This window comes from Lampetra fluviatilis, chromosome 65 (genome assembly GCF_964198595.1).
Source record: "Lampetra fluviatilis chromosome 65, kcLamFluv1.1, whole genome shotgun sequence".
NCBI lineage: Eukaryota > Metazoa > Chordata > Hyperoartia > Petromyzontiformes > Petromyzontidae > Lampetra > Lampetra fluviatilis.
Genome location: NC_136339.1, coordinates 6572538 through 6589909, shown reverse-complemented (window position 1 = coordinate 6589909; position 17372 = coordinate 6572538). Strand labels below are relative to the sequence as shown.

General features: G+C 54.8%; 1 protein-coding gene across 1 annotated transcript in view; it reads left to right on the top strand.

Annotated features, from left to right (window-relative positions):
- Positions 1 to 7110: 7110 nt before the first annotated feature.
- Positions 7111 to 17372, top strand: part of LOC144952048 (uncharacterized) — a 74909-nt gene continuing 64647 nt past the window's right edge. Inside the window, 1 exon segment of the mRNA XM_078882440.1 lies at positions 7111 to 7278. The gene's annotated coding sequence lies outside the window, so the exon portion shown is untranslated.

The following is a 17372-nucleotide window of genomic DNA, read 5'->3' as shown; positions in this document are numbered from 1 at the left end:
TTGAGGTGGAGTTGAGGGTGGAGGTGGAGTTGAGGGTGAGTTGAGGGTGGAGGTGGAGTTGAGGGTGAGTTGAGGGTGGAGGTGGAGTTGAGGTGGAGTTGAGGTGGAGTTGAGGGTGGAGGTGGAGTTGAGGTGGAGTTGAGGTGGAGTTGAGGGGGAGTTGAGGTGGAGTTGAGGGGGAGTTTAGGTGGAGTTGAGGTGGAGTTGAGGGTGGAGGTGGAGTTGAGGTGGAGTTGAGGGTGGAGGTGGAGTTGAGGTGGAGTTGGGGTGGAGTTGAGGGTGGAGGTGGAGTTGAGGTGGAGTTGAGGTGGAGTTGAGGTGGAGTTGAGGTGGAGTTGAGGGGGAGTTGAGGTGGAGTTGGGGTGGAGTTGAGTTGGGGTGGAGTTGAGGTGGAGTTGAGGGTGGAGGTGGAGTTGAGGTGGAGTTGAGGTGGAGTTGAGGTGGAGTTGAGGTGGAGTTTTGGTGGAGTTGGGGTGGAGTTGAGGTGGAGTTGAGGGTGGAGTTGAGTTGGGGTGGAGTTGAGGTGGAGTTGAGGGTGGAGGTGGAGTTGAGGTGGAGTTTTGGTGGAGTTGGGGTGGAGTTGGGGTGGAGTTGAGGGTGGAGTTGAGTTGAGGTGGAGTTGAGGTGGAGTTGAGGGTGGAGGTGGAGTTGAGGGTGGAGGTGGAGTTGAGGTGGAGTTGAGGGTGGAGGTGGAGTTGAGGTGGAGTTGGGGTGGAGTTGAGGTGGAGTTGAGGGTGGAGGTGGAGTTGGGGTGGAGTTGAGGGTGGAGTTGAGGTGGAGTTGGGGTGGAGTTGGGGTGGAGTTGAGGGTGGAGGTGGAGTTGAGGTGGAGTTGAGGTGGAGTTGAGGGTGGAGGTGGAGTTGAGGTGGAGTTGGGGTGGAGTTGGGGTGGAGTTGAGGTGGAATTGAGGGTGGAGGTGGAGTTGGGATGGAGTTGGGGTGGAGTTGAGGTGGAGTTGGGGTGGAGTTGGGGTGGAGTTTTGGTGGAGTTGAGGTGGAGTTGAGGTGGAGTTGAGGGTGGAGGTGGAGTTGAGGTGGAGTTGGGGTGGAGTTTTGGTGGAGTTGGGGTGGAGTTGGGGTGGAGTTGAGGGTGGAGGTGGAGTTGAGGTGGAGTTGGGGTGGAGTTGAGGTGGAGTTGGGGTGGAGTTGAGGGTGGAGGTGGAGTTGAGGTGGAGTTGGGGTGGAGTTGAGGGTGGAGGTGGAGTTGGGGTGGAGTTGAGGTGGAGTTGAGGTGGAGTTGAGGTGGAGTTGGGGTGGAGTTGGGGTGGAGTTGAGGTGGAGTTGGGGTGGAGTTGAGCCGCTGTTTCCTCTTCTCCGTGATCTGGGGCGAGGTTTTGTAACTTGCCGTGGTGCGTCTTATAATCCGGCTTGAACCCCGCGTGGGCGACCGGCAAGACCCGGCCTGGAGCCCAGCAGATCCGCGGTTTTTGTGGATTCGGATCGGCATGTAGCCGGAGCTTTCAAGCCTCGCAGCGTCTCCGAGTCGGCCACGCTCCACTCCGTGCCGCACATCGACGTCGAGCTCCAAGTCCCCTGGACGACGCCGCAGTTGCCCCTCGCTCGACATCACAAGTGGAGTTTTGTTTCTAACGCGGCCACCATCGGCGAACGGAGCGCGCTCCGCTCCAGTGCCGCCCGGTGCTGGGCCGCCGATCCAGTCCGGGTTTCGCGAGCGACGCGGGAGCCTTTTGTGTGGAATGAGGCGGCGGAGGGTGGGGGAGCCCCTCCCCCTCGGGGGGGAGCCCCTCCCCCGCGTGGGGGAGCCCCTCCCCCGCGTGGGGGAGCCCCTCCCCCCCGTGGGGGAGCCCCGCCCCCGCGTGGGGGAGCCCCGCCCCCGCGTGGGGGAGCCCCTCCCCCGCGTGGGGGAGCCCCTCCCCCCCGTGGGGGAGCCCCGCCCCCGCGTGGGGGAGGGGCTCTGGGGGACGTGGAGCCACACAGAGATATTTATTCACAGGGAGATAATCACACTGAGAGAGAAATCATTCTATAAAGAGATAGAGAGATATGTAATTACATAGATGTAGAGGGAGATAATTAAATAGGGATAATATCGATATAGAGATCGTTATACATAGAGATTTAATTATAGAGATCATTTCACGCAGAGATAATTATATAGAAATAATCATGCGTATGGATACATTGGGAGATATTTATACAGAGAGATATTTCTAGAGAGAGAGAGATACACGTGGATATTATAGAATGAGACATACCGGGATAGCTAACATTGAGATACACGAAGATAACATGAAAGGGAAATGTGTGATGATGTGTGTCTGTTCGAAATGTTGAGCGTATTTCCCGACATGCAACAAACTTGAAATTAGTCACGTGGGTACTTTCCAGACGGTACACCATGCAAACATTATACAAATACACTTTAGTATTTCTTTGGGGGGGAGGGCACAATAATGGATATATTTTGCACGGTAAGTGAGCTGTGACGTCACATCTGTTGGTTTATTCCCCTGGTTACACCAGCCCACAGGGGATTATTGTGTCCGTCCGTCGTACATCCAAAAATGAGAGGGGTGGGGCTGGGTGGAGAGGGGAGGTTGGGGAGGGGCTGGGTGGGGAGGGTGGAGAGGGGCTGGGTGGAGAGGGGCTGGGTGGAGAGGGGCTGGGTGGAGAGGGGCTGGGTGGAGAGGGTGGAGAGGGGCTGGGTGGAGAGGGGCTGGGTGGAGAGGGGCTGGGTGGGGAGGGGCTGTGTGGGGAGTGGGAGGGGTGGGGCTGGGTGGGGAGGGTGGGGAGGGTGGGGCTGGGTGGGGGGTGGGAGGGGTGGGGCTGGGTGGGGAGGGGCTGCTCACCCCGTGGTGCCCTTATAAAACTCAACGTTTAACCTACTCACGCCGGCTTGTGCCCGCCCTCACAGTCGGCCATATTTGCGGAATACACCACGCCGCCGTTGACCCTGCAGGCCATTGACCGAGCAATCCAACGTTCCTACCAGCTCCCTTCGCAGCAGGAATGTGTTTATTTGAGTCGTTTACTGCCGTACGCACCCTGCAAGTTGAGTTGCGTGTCTGCAGCAAGCGCGTGTACCTGTGGACGCGCGTGTGTGTGGGGGGAGCGGTGGTGTAGTGGTTAGCGCGCTGTCTGTGTGTGTGTGGGGGGAGCGGTGGTGTAGTGGTTAGCGCGCTGTCTGTGTGTGTGTGGGGGGAGTGGTGGTGTAGTGGTTAGCGCGCTGTCTGTGTGTGTGTGCGGGGAGCGGTGGTGTAGTGGTTAGCGCGCTGTCTGTGTGTTTGTGTCTGTGTGGGGGGAGCGGTGGTGTAGTGGTTAGCGCACTGTCTGTGTGTTTGTGTCTGTGTGTGTGTGGAGGGAGCGGTGGTGTAGTGGTTAGCGCGCTGTCTGTGTGTTTGTGTCTGTGTGTGTGTGGGGGGAGCGGTGGTGTAGTGGTTAGCGCGCTGTCTGTGTGTTTGTGTCAACAACAAGCAGTTCGAAAGAACGTCTCCACAGCTCTGGCTATCGCCTGACGATGCTGCTGCTGCTGCTGGTGGTGGTGGTGCTGGTGGTGGTGATGATGCTGGTGGTGCTGGTGGTGGTGGTGGTGCTGGTGGTGATGATGGTGGTGATGATGGTGCTGGTGCTGGTGGTGCTGGTGGTGGTGCTGGTGGTGCTGGTGGTTATGATGGTGGTGGTGATGGTGGTGATGGTGGTGATGATGGTGGTGATGATGGTGGTGATGATGGTGGTGGTGCTGGTGGTGCTGGTGGTGGTGCTGCTGGTAGTGGTGGTGGTTGTTGTTGTAATTGCTGGGGAAACGTCACGGATACTCGAATTGTAAATGTGTGGAGTGGATTTACTCTCCAACACACAACCTGTGTGTGGCTGTACTAGTATACTACACTATACACTACACTATACACTACACTATACACTACACTATACTATTATACACTACACTATGCACTACACTTATACACTACACTACTATACACTACACTACTATACACTACACACTAGTGCTGTACTAGTATACTACACTATACACTACACTATACACTACACTATACACTACACTATACTATTATACACTACACTATGCACTACACTTATACACTATACTACTATACACTACACTACTATACACTACACACTAGTGCTGTACTAGTATACTACACTATACACTACACTATACATTACACTATACACTACACTATACACTACACCACTATACACTACACTATTATACACTACACTACTATACACTACACTATACTATACACTATACACTACACTATACTATTATATACTACACTATGCACTACACTATTATACACTACACTACTATACACTACACTATACACTACACACTAGTGCTGTACTAGTATACTACACTATACACTACACTATACACTACACTATACACTACACTATACTATTATACACTACACTATACACGACACCACTATACACTACACTACTATACACTACACTATACTACTATACACTACTATACACTACACTACTATACACTACACCACTATACACTACACTATACACTACTATATACTACACTACAATGGTAAATGTCGTAGCGGGTTTACTTTGCAACACACAACCGGGGAGTGGCTGTACTTGTTCACTACACTGATCGCATCATCACCACCACCATCATCACCATCATCATCACCACCACCACCATCATCATCACCACCACCATCATCATCACCACCATCATCACCATCATCATCACCACCACCACCATCATCATCACCACCACCATCATCATCACCACCATCATCACCACCATCATCACCACCACCATCATCACCACCACCACCATCATCACCACCACCATCATCATCACCACCATCATCATCACCACCACCATCATCACCACCACCACCATCATCACCACCACCACCACCATCATCATCACCATCACCACCACCACTACCCACACCACCATCAGCACCATCATCACCACCACCATCATCACCACCATCATCACCACCACCATCATCACCACCACCACCACCACTACCCACACCACCATCACCACCACCATCATCACCACCACCATCATCACCACCACCACCATCATCACCACCACCATCACCACCACCACTACCCACACCACCATCACCACCACCATCATCACCATCACCATCATCACCACCACCATCATCACCACCACCATCATCACCACTACCATCATCACCACCACCATCACCACCACCACCATCATCACCACCACCGCGGTGTGTGAATGTAGAGCGGCGATGTTGATTCCTGGATGTGGAAGGGAAGAAACCCCGCAGGGCTCGGAGAGAAAGACCCACGCAGTGACAGCAGCAGCAGCAGCAGGCGTCGTCAGGGTCGGGATCGAACCCACGACCTCCTGCACACCAGGCGAGGAAGTCAACATCTCCCGGCCGCCGTGACTCACACACTCACTCACTCTCACACACTCACTCACTCTCGCACACTCACTCACTCTCGCACACTCACTCACTCTCGCACACTCACTCACTCTCGCACACTCACTCACTCTCGCACACTCACTCACTCTCGCACACTCACTCACTCTCGCACACTCACTCACTCTCGCACACTCACTCACTCTCGCACACTCACTCACTCTCGCACACTCACTCACTCTCGCACACTCACTCACTCTCGCACACTCACTCACTCTCGCACACTCACTCACTCTCGCACACTCACTCACTCTCGCACACTCACTCACTCTCGCACACTCACTCACTCTCGCACACTCACTCACTCTCGCACACTCACTCACTCTCGCACACTCACTCACTCTCGCACACTCACTCACTCTCGCACACTCACTCACTCTCGCACTCTGCAGAACGTGGGGAGATTAGGCGACTGATACATAATCTCTCACTCAAAAGACAAAGATCCCCCGTGTAGCCGTAACAGACTGTAGGGGCAAGTGCTGTTAGCGAGCACCTATGAAGGCCGGCACGGCACACGAGGGGGTTGGTGGCCAGAACCACGCCCGGCCGCCTTTGTCTCCCCAGTGGCGATGTTTTCTACACACCGCACCAGGTACTCATTTGAGGCTGAGTCGACCTAGGGGAGGCCCAGGACCGGTTCAGATAATCGTCACCGGCGTTGGCCGTGAACGGGATTCAAACTCGGGTCGCCAGGTTCGTAGCGCAGCGTAGCGCTAACCACTGCACCACCGCTAAACACAAGGTGGCACAGAGACACACACACAGAGACACGCACACAGACACGCACACAGACACACAAACACAGAGACACTCACACCCTCATCACACAGACATACACACACACAGACACACACACACAGACACTCACACCCTCATCTCACACACACACACAGACACCCTCATCACACACATACACACACACAGACACACACAGACACTCACACCCTCATCTCACACACACACAGACACCCTCATCACACACATACACACACACAGACACACACAGACACTCACACCCTCATCACACAGATCCCCCTCCTCCTCCATCCCCTCCCCCCACATCGCCCCCCCCCCTCAACCCCCCGGCAACTCCACCGCCGCCCCTCCCCCGCCACAGGCCCCGCCCTGCGCGTAGCCCCGCGCATGCGCAGTGCGAAGTCGCGCGCGCGCGTCTCGCGCCCCGCATTGTGGCTGAGCGCGGCGCGGGGAGACGACGACGACGACGAGAAGAGGTGGACGTGGAGGAGGTGGACGAGGAGGAGGTGGTGGTGGTGAGGTGGACGAGGTGGTGGACGAGGTGGTGAGGAGGTGGTCAGGAAGAGGAGGAGGAGGTGGTGAGGAAGTGGTGGTGAGGAAGAGACGGTGAGGAAGAGACTAGGAGGTGGTGGTGCGGGGGTGGTGAGGGGGTGGTGGTGGTGGTGAGGTTTTGGTGAGGACGAGGTGGTGGTGGTGAGGAAGAGACGGTGAGGAGGTGGTGGTGAGGAAGAGACGGTGAGGAGGAGGTGGTGAGGAGGTGGTGGTGAGGAAGAGACGGTGAGGAGGTGGTGGTGAGGAAGAGACGGTGAGGAAGAGACGGTGAGGAAGAGACGGTGAGGAAGACACGGTGAGGAAGACACGGTGAGGAGGAGGTGGTGAGGAGGTGGTGGTGAGGAAGAGACGGTGAGGAAGAGACGGTGAGGAGGAGGTGGTGGTGAGGAAGAGACGGTGAGGAGGAGGTGGTGAGGAGGTGGTGGTGAGGAAGAGACGGTGAGGAAGAGACGGTGAGGAAGACACGGTGAGGAGGAGGTGGTGAGGAGGTGGTGGTGAGGAAGAAACGGTGAGGAGGAGGTGGCGGTGACGAGGAAGAAGAGGTGAGTAGAGCGAGACACTGACGAGGTGTTTACAAAGACACACACACAGACAAAGGTAAAGGTCCCCCGTGTAGCCTCAACAGGCTGTAGGGGCAAGTGCTGTTAGCGAGCACCTATGAAGGCCGGCACGGTGGCACACGAGGGGGTGGGTGGCCGGCACCACGCTCGGCCGCCTTTGTCTCCCCGGTGGCGATGTCTACTACACACGGCTGCACCAGGTACTCGTTTGAGGCTGAGTCGACCTAGAGGGGAGGAGGCCCAGGAACCGGTTCGGAGAATCGTCGCCGAAGTTGGCGGTGAGCGGGAATCGAACTCGGGTCGCCGAGTTTTGTAGCGAGCGGAGCGCTGACCCCCCCTCCCTACTCTGCCGGCTCGCCACACACACAGACACAGACAAAGACACACACACAGACACACAGACACACAGACACACACACACAGACACACACACACAGACACACACACACAGACACACACAGACAGACACACAGACACACACACAGACACACACACAGACACACACACAGACACAGATACACACACACACAGATACACACACAGACACACACACACAGACACACACGCACACACACGCACACACACGCACACACACACAGACACACACAGACACACACACAGACACACACACAGACACACACACACAGACACACACACAGACACACACACACAAAGACACACAGACACACACACAGACACACACAGACACACACAGACACACACACAAAGACACACACACAGACAAAGACACACAGACACACACACACACACAGACAAAGACACACACACACAGACAAAGACACACACACACAGACACACACACAGACACACACACAGACAGACACACACAGACACACACACACACACAGACACACACAGACACACACAGACACACACACACAGACACACACACAGACACACACACAGACAAAGACACACAGACAAAGACACACACAGACAAAGACACATAGACACAGACACATAGACACAGACAGACACAGACACACACACACAGACACACACACAGACACACACACACAGACAGACACACACACTCAGACACACAGACACACACGCAGACACGCACACACAGACACACACACACAGACACACACAGACACGCACACAAACACACACACAGATACACACAGACACAAACACACACACAATCACACACAGACACGCACAGATACACAAAACACAAACACACACACAGACACACAAACACACAGATACACACACATACACACAAACACACAGATACACACAAACACACAGATACACACACAAAGACAGACACACACAGACAGACACACACAAACACACAGACACACAGACACACACACAGACACACACAAACACACACAGACACGCACATATACACAAACACACACAAACACACACACACAGACACACAAACACACAGATACACACACATACACACAAACACACAGATACACACAAACACACAGATACACACACACAAACACACAAACACAGACACACACACACAGACACACACAAACACACAGACACACACATACACACACAAACACACAGAGACACACACAAACACACACACACACAAACACACACAAACGCACACACAAACGCACACACAGACACACACAAACACACACACAAACACACAAACACACAAAACACACAAACACACATACACACACAAACACATACACACACAAACACATACGGACACACACACAAACACACACACACAGACACACACAAACACACACGGACACACACACAAACACACACACACAAACACACACACACACGGACACACACGGACACGGACGTACTATCCGAGAGCCATCATCAACAACAAGGGAAGTTGCGTTTGGCGGTGACATCAGCCCGGCACTTGTGCCAAGCGAGGTGCACTTTGAGGCCACGTGAAGTTTGGCAGCAGGTCACGAGGCAGACCCACACCGGGTGTCGTGGGTTGACTCACTGAGATCACTGGCAGATGCACCATCACCTGTGTTCGTCCCCTACTGTGCCAACTCGCTGTGGTTTAGCCGCCCGGAGCTTCGCTCGTTGTTGTGAGCGTCGCTCCTCCACCCTCCGTTGTTGTTGGAGGGCGACTGCCTCCAACTGCCCAGTAGCGTCCTTCACGAGCCTCCTCCTCCACAGAGGCCGATCTTGACACCGCTGGTACCGGTCATCGACAAGTCCACTCAGCTCCACATCCTCCTGTACCACATCACTCCATCTCTTCTCTAGCCCGTGTCACTCACCCACTCAACCATCACTCCATCTCTTCTCTAGCCCGTGTCACTCACTCACCCACTCAACCATCACTCCATCTCTTCTCTAGCCCGTGTCACTCACTCACCCATCACTCCATCTCTTCTCTAGCCCGTGCCACTCACCCACTCACCCATCAACTCCATCTCTTCTCTAGCCCGTGTCACTCACCCATCAGCTCCATCTCTTCTCTAGCCCGTGCCACTCACCCACTCACCCATCAGCTCCATCTCTTCTCTAGCCCGTGCCGTGCCTGTCCAGCCCCCTCTGTGGCCAAATAGGATCTTCTTGGGCATGCGGTGGCTGGGCATGCGGGCTACATGACCCAGCCAACGCAGCCTCGCCTGGCGGAGGAGTTCACTGATGGGACTGTGTCCAGATTTTTCAAGTGTCTGTGAGCTCCTCACACAATCCTGCCTAATTATACTCAGGATGGGTGGTAGGAAGGCCACACACTGTGGCCGAATACACCCGAAGCTTTGCATGGAGCGACAGGCCAGGTAGCTTCCACACAGCGTTACGCGGCTGATTAGCAATATAATACCGCTCGACTGACTCGAAATGAGACCTCTGCTGCCAAACCGTTGAGCACGGTGGGCTACGTACGGTGCGAAAGAAAGTTCAACGTACGTACCGTACATACGCACACTGTCCACGAATAGGAACCCCTCCAATCTCTCCACAACTGCCCCATGACGCATGGGGAGTCGAGGGGGGGGTTGTAGATTTTGATGGCGAAAAACTTCCAAGTTCAGGTTCTTTGTCTTGTTGGAGATGATGTCGAGGCCCTCTCGCTTCGTGGCACGCTCCAGGTTCAGCAGAACAGCCTCCTGCTGATCAGAGGGAGCAGCAATCGCCAGATCGGCAGCACACGTAACATCAGAATTAGCAGCATCAGAAGATGTATTAATACTGGGGGAATCCGATGAGCTATAAAGCTGTTGTTGACATGTCCAGTAGGGGCGTGTTAGAACGTTACCACAACAAACGATACAGCAACACGATAGCAGTGCAAAGTTTCAGAAAGGTAAGCAAATCCCCCCAAAAATACACATTAAAATGAACAATTTTTATTTGACCAGGTGAAGCCCACTGAGCTTATTAGCTTCCTTTTCAGAAGCGACCTGGCCACAAATGAATCTCCTTATCATGTGGAAATTTATAGCAGCCAAATAATTTGAATAATCAAAACATGGTTCGCCAATAGGGAGCCATCCCTTTGCCGTACCCGGCCACCGATCAGCCTCCCACTGTATCTGCTGTACCAGACGGAAGTTCCTCCGGCACAGCCAAACATAATCTTCTCAAAATACGCGGTCAAAAAATATGTTGAGTGGCGTAGGGGTCTGTGGAAGTCCGTGTCGCACCGCAGAGCGAACAGGAAATACAACTAAACCACAAACTACCAGGGAAGGTCCACATCATTCAGACACTGTCTTTCCGACAGACCTGTTCTTCACCTGAGGACGGCTGCTTGCGTTGTGGCCGAAACGTCGTGAGAATTATTTTATTATGTTTTATTGTTACCGAAAGCACCAAGAAGATGTATCCCTGCAGTCACGAAAGCTTTAAATCGAAATTTAAGGTCCACTGAGTTGTGTAGCTCTTTGGCAGAAGCGATGTGGCCATCGCAAATGATAGCTCAACGAAGCTGCACATCATGTGCAAATGTGTAGCAGCAGCCGAATAACTCTAAACGTGTATTTCTAAATGTGGAGGGACGAACCGGAGGACCCGGAGAAAAATCCACGCAACCACCGGGAGAGAGAGACACCGCAAACCCCAAATATACAGCAGCAGGCGCCGGGGTCAGGATTGAACCCACGACCTCCTGCATACCAGGCGAGGTAGCAAACATTTGGCCACCGCAGCGCCCGAAATGGCTCTGACCTCCAGGCCACGGAGCTTTTCCCGGGGCCTGCTCACCATCGCAAAGGTCCTGAACGATTGTGAGAAGAGACTACAAAGGACCCCAAAGGCACCAAGTAAAAAAAAACCACCCTTAGTTCTGGCCTATTGATAGTATCATCATAGTCCTTGCCCAGGTCATTGACGCAGAGACGTGGGGCCTATTCGAATTCCCTTCACCTCTGCAGAAACCGGCGTCTCCCGGCGAAGCGTTGTTGAGTAGTCGTTGCCAGGACCTCAGCTTACCGAGGAGGAAGATGCCCCGATAAGTTGTGGCAATCATTGCGGTTCCCTTTCTTACAGAAGGGGGGACCGCCAGGGCATCCTGCCAATGCCGCAGAACCTGTCCTGTGGTCCATGTGGTTGTCATGATGTCAAACAGGGTGTCCTGCACACAAACAGGGTGTCCTGCACACAAACAGGGTGTCCTGCACACAAACAGGGTGTCCTGCACACAAACAGGGTGTCCTGCACACAAACAGGGTGTCCTGCACACAAACAGGGTGTCCTGCACACAAACAGGGTGTCCTGCACACAAACAGGGTGTCCTGCACACAAACAGGGTGTCCTGCACACAAACAGGGTGTCCTGCACACAAACAGGGTGTCCTGCACACAAGCGCCACCTCTTCCTCGGCACTTTTGTTTGGTTTTGGGGTCTGGATCGCCCTTCGAACTTCCTCAGGATAGGGCACATCACCCTGCCACTCACGGGTGATGGGTACTTCCTCCAGTATTTGAGGTTCTGCGGCCCTAGCGGGGTCAACCCCACCTTGTGCCGTGATGTTATCTGGGTCGGAGGGTTTCCCCTCCCCCAAGACCTCAGAGAAATGCTCAGCAAACCTGAAAACCTGTTCCTGAGGGTCACAGTTCAGATGGCCACTGTCGCCCTTAAGGATGGTCATCGGTGTGGTGCTGCAAGTCACTTTCGTGATGGAATGAAAGAGTGATTTGTGGTAGCGAGAGAGTTGGGGGCGGTGGGGGGGCTGCTATCGATGATCAAACTCTCACTCACAACTTTGCACAGCTGGCTGACACCAGGCTACTGTGGGTTTGAGTGGGGGTCCGATGTAGACACCCACCACCGCAGTGGAAGAAATACTGGTGCAGCTTACAGATGACAAGCCGATGGTCATTGGGAAGCTCATCTCCGTGATAGGCCACGGTGTCAAGGACAAGGACCTGCATTCGCTGTTCTGTCACTAGATAGTCCAGCCGATGTTCCTGCTCGGATCCGGCGTGCATCCTCGATGTTCTGTGGATGCGCCGATGCTGGGAAACAGCGTGTTGGTGATTACAGGATCATGGGCTTCACAGAAGTCTAGCAGCCTCCTACCGTTGTTATTGAGCTGATCTGGCCCATGCCTTCGCTCCAGCCTAGGTGCCTGCATCATGACCCACTTGGGCATCAAAGTCACCCAACAGGATGACTATCACTCGTGCCCACTTTAACCAGCGCTTGGGACAGGTCATAGTCATCTGCCTCATCAGCCTTGCCTGTATCCCTGCACTGACGCTCATCTTTGATGGAGGCATAATCCACCACCGCCATTGATCGGCTGACGTTGTTGGGGAGGCGAGCCCACGGTAACCAGGACCTCGCTCCCCACGCCCACCTCTAATAATTATTATATTCAGGATAAGAGCCACTTCACCGTCTGATGTTATTCTTCCCCGAGTCGGGGACTGTCCATATCTCGTGGTGACTGCAACCGGAATAAGTCCACTGCGCCTCCTGTATTCCACAAAGTGTCCAGGTGGTCACTGGTCCAGCTCCCGACAGAGGAATGGCAGCCTCTCCTCCCCCCACTCTCCTCCCCCCCTCTCCTCCCCTCTCCCCCCCCTCTCCTCCCCCCCTCTCCTCCCCTCTCCTCCCCCCCTCTCCTCTCTTCTGCAGCTTCAATTCTGACAATCCGCGTGTCCCGACTCTGGGATTGCCCGTTGTTTCTGGAGGAGCTCCGAGACAGGCCGTGATCAGCCCGTCCCTTGCGGGTCTCTCCGGCACGCGCGCTGTGCTGGTATTCCCTTGCCGCGGTCCCCTGCTAATGAGGTTCTATGGTTCGAGGGGTAACCAGCCCCCCCTGCACCCGCCCAGACGGCCGCTGCTGAGGGTGTGAGCGCAGACTGTGGTGGTCACCCAGCCGGCGAGCTGCAACATTTCCTCCGGTGGTATTGCTCACAACATCATACCACAAAGATCCCCCGTGTAGCCTGAGCAGACTGTAGGGGCAAGTGCTGTTAGCGAGCGGCACCTATGAAGGCCGGAACGGCACACGAGGGGGTGGGTGGGTGGCCAGCACCACGGCCGTCCGCCTTTGTCTCCCCCAATGCCGAGGTTTACGCACCGCATTTGGTACTTATTTGAGGCCGAGCCTACCTAGGGTAGGCCCAGGACAGGATGAGAAATTCCGTCACCGATGTTGGCCTTGATCGGGAGTCGAACTCGGGTGACTGGGTTATGCAGCGGGGTGCGCTAACCGTTGCGCCACCGCTCCCAGCACACACCCTCACTCGTACACTCTCACACACGTGTGTTGACATGAACGTACACACAGAGATTCTGCATATACACACGACGTTGCACACGTGTACACAACATTTCTCGAGAACATCGTGGACATACTGACCCCCTGTCATAAGAACGTGGAATTTTCTCCACCAGTTCTGAGGCTATTTATTTATTCGAGTACCGCTCAAGCCTGACACGGACTGTGAATATACAAAGCAATCGTCGCGTATGCAGCGTGTACTGCATTTGCAAACGTGCATACGTGCACCTAGCCTGGCACAAGCCCTGTGGTGACGTCACCGGCACTAAGTGTCCAGTGGCGGCTGCTGCTGTGTAGCGTGGCGGGGAGGTGGGGGGGGAGCGGTGGCGCTGCGGTTAGCGCGCTCGCAGCGGCGAAGCCGGCCACCCGCGTTCAATTCCCGGTCACGAGCAGCAGCAGCAGCGGCAGCGAGAGCGATGTACGAAGAACCGGACCTGGTTCTGGGCTTCCTCTAGGTCAACTCGGCCGTGAATGAGTACTCGCCGGAGTGTGAACAGAAAACAACAACAACAGCAGCAACAACGATGAGATCTGGGGAGAGGAAGGTGTGTGTCAGGCATGCTGCTGGCCGCAAAGACAAAGGTTACCCTCCCAACGTGTAGCCTTAGCAGACTGTAGGGGCAAGTGCTGTTAGCGAGTAGCACCTATGAAGGTTGGCACTGCGGCACACGATGTGGTAGGTGGTCAGCACCGTGCCCGGCCGCCTTTGTCTCCCCAGTGGCGATGTTTACGCACCACACCAGGTACTCATTTGAGGCCGAGTCGACCTAGGCGAGGCCCAGCACCGGGTTCAGATAATCGTCGCTGGCGAGCGGGAATCGAACTCGGGTCGCCGAGTTCGTAGCGCAGCGTAGCGCTAACCACTCCGCCACCGCTCACAGGGATAGTAATGACAGACAGACACACGAATAGACGCAGCACAGAGCTGGGGGAGACACAGAGACACACGAATAGACGCAGCACAGAGCTGGGGGAGACACACAGACACACGAATAGACACAGCACAGAGCTGGGGGAGACACAGAGACACACGAATAGACGCAGCACAGAGCTGGGGGAGACACACAGACACACGAATAGACACAGCACAGAGCTGGGGGAGACACAGAGACACACGAATAGACGCAGCACAGAGCTGGGGGAGACACACAGACACACGAATAGACACAGCACAGAGCTGGGGGAGACACAGAGACACACGAATAGACACAGCACAGAGCTGGGGGAGACACACAGACACACGAATAGACACAGCACAGAGCTGGGAGAGACACAGAGACACGAATAGACACAGAACAGAGCTGGGGGAGACACAGAGACACGAATAGACGCAGCACAGAGCTGGGGGAGACACAGAGACACGAATAGACGCAGCACAGAGCTGGGGGAGACACAGAGACATGAATAGACGCAGCACAGAGCTGGGGGAGACACAGAGATACACGAATAGACGCAGCACAGAGCTGGGGGAGACACAGAGACACGAATAGACGCAGCACAGAGCTGGGGGAGACACAGAGACACGAATAGACGCAGCACAGAGCTGGGGGAGACACAGAGACACGAATAGACGCAGCACAGAGCTGGGGGAGACACAGAGACATGAATAGACGCAGCACAGAGCTGGGGGAGACACAGAGACACGAATAGACGCAGCACAGAGCTGGGGGAGACACAGAGATACACGAATAGACGCAGCACAGAGCTGGGGGAGACACAGAGACATGAATAGACGCAGCACAGAGCTGGGGGAGACACAGAGACTCACGAATAGACGCAGCACAGAGCTGGGGGAGACACAGAGACACACGAATAGACGCAGCACAGAGCTGGGGGAGACACAGAGACTCACGAATAGACGCAGCACAGAGCTGGGGGAGACACAGAGACTCACGAATAGACGCAGCACAGAGCTGGGGGAGACACAGAGACACACGAATAGACGCAGCACAGAGCTGGGGGAGACACAGACTCACGAATAGACGCAGCACAGAGCTGGGGGAGACACAGAGACACACGAATAGACGCAGCACAGAGCTGGGGGAGACACAGAGACACACGAATAGACGCAGCACAGAGCTGGGGGAGACACAGAGACACACGAATAGACGCAGCACAGAGCTGGGGGAGACACAGAGACACACGAATAGACGCAGCACAGAGCTGGGGGAGACACAGAGACACACGAATAGACGCAGCACAGAGCTGGGAGAGACACAGAGACTCACGAATAGACGCAGCACAGAGCTGGGGGAGACACAGAGACTCACGAATAGACGCAGCACAGAGCTGTGAGAGACACAGAGACTCACGAATAGACGCAGCACAGAGCTGGGGGAGACACAGAGACACACGAATAGACGCAGCACAGAGCTGGGGGAGACACAGAGACAACAACAACAACCGCCATTCGTCACTAAGTGGCGGTGACGTCACACCGACGCTTGTGCCAGGCCATGTGCACCTTGAGGCCACGTGAAGTGTCGAACGCCCCCTGGCAGGAGGTCACGGGGCAGACCCAGCAGGTGCCACGGGTCGACTGACTGAGATGACCGAGATGACTGGCTGATGCACCACCTGTGCCCCCTACTGTGCCGACTTGCTGTATTTTAGCCACCCGGCGCTCCGCTCGTTGTTGTGAGCGTCGCTCCTCCGCCCTCCGTTGTTGTTGGAGGGCGACTGCCTCCAACTGCCCAGTAGCGTCCTTCACGAGCCTCCTCCACTGAGGCCGATCTTGACACCGCTGGTACCAGTCATCGTAAAGTCCACTCAGCTGCACGTCCTCCTGTACCACATCACTCCATCTCTTCTCTAGCCCGTGCCGCGCCTGTTTAGCCCCCTCGATCCGGCCAAACAAAAGCTGTTTGGCATGCGGTGGCTGGGCATGCGGGCCACATGACCCAGCCAACGCAGCCTTGCCTGCCGGAGGAGCTCACCGATGGGACTTTGCCCAGATCTTTCAAGGATTTGTGAGCTCCTCACACAATCCAGCCTGGTTAGACCCAGGATGGATCGTAGGCAGGCCAGCCTAAATGGTTCCAACCGGCGAAGATGAGATGACACACAGACAGACACACACGCACCACCGCCAACGTGATTATGTAAGACCATGTGCTTGTTTGCCCGTCCTCGGATGGAAGCTGTAATATTTACGAAAAAATTGGAGCAGAGTATCATTGTATCTTTTAATTTCATGGCAGTGAATCTTGCACGAAACTACGTCATCAAACACTTCACTGCAGTTCACTGTAGCACTGTATTAATGGCAGTGATTCTTGCACGAAACGAAGTCGTCAAACACCTCGCTTGATCTCACTGTAGCTCTGTATATAACTGACCTTCAATTTGT